Source organism: Petaurus breviceps, unplaced genomic scaffold (genome assembly GCF_028583685.1).
Source record: "Petaurus breviceps papuanus isolate PSGF00001 unplaced genomic scaffold, PetGlider_PUasm1.0 454, whole genome shotgun sequence".
Classification (NCBI taxonomy): Eukaryota; Metazoa; Chordata; class Mammalia; order Diprotodontia; family Petauridae; genus Petaurus; species Petaurus breviceps.
The window spans coordinates 2,432,674-2,433,120 of record NW_027186342.1 but is presented as its reverse complement, the minus strand read 5'-3'; positions in this window follow the sequence as shown (position 1 = coordinate 2,433,120).

Here is a 447-nt window from a genome sequence, read left to right as displayed (position 1 = left end):
CACAAGCCTTCATTAGGGGGAGTTTATATTGCTCCCAGCAATACCAGGGGCAGAGTCAAAAATCCAGATTCTACTGGAATGATGTCAAACTTCATCTCTACCCTCCATATCTTTTGCTGGGGTCCGGAAGTGAGGGTCAATGGGTTAATGGCTGGGAAGGAAGACACGATGAGGAAGAGGATGGAGGCTCAACCTTCTTCCTGGAGGTTGTACCTAAACTGCTCCCCAGCCACTGACTAGAATCTAGCCCCTCAAACCCATATGAGCCCAAATATTTCTGGATCCAAAGCGCTGCTTTCCACCTGGAACAGTAGTGGGGTGGGGAAAGGGGCATTTGTATATCCCCTCTCCGCACCCACTACCCTCCTTCCTTCCTTCCTTCCTTCCTTCCTTCCTTCCTTCCTTCCTTCCTTCCTTCCTTCCTTCCTTCCTTCCTTCCTTCCTTCC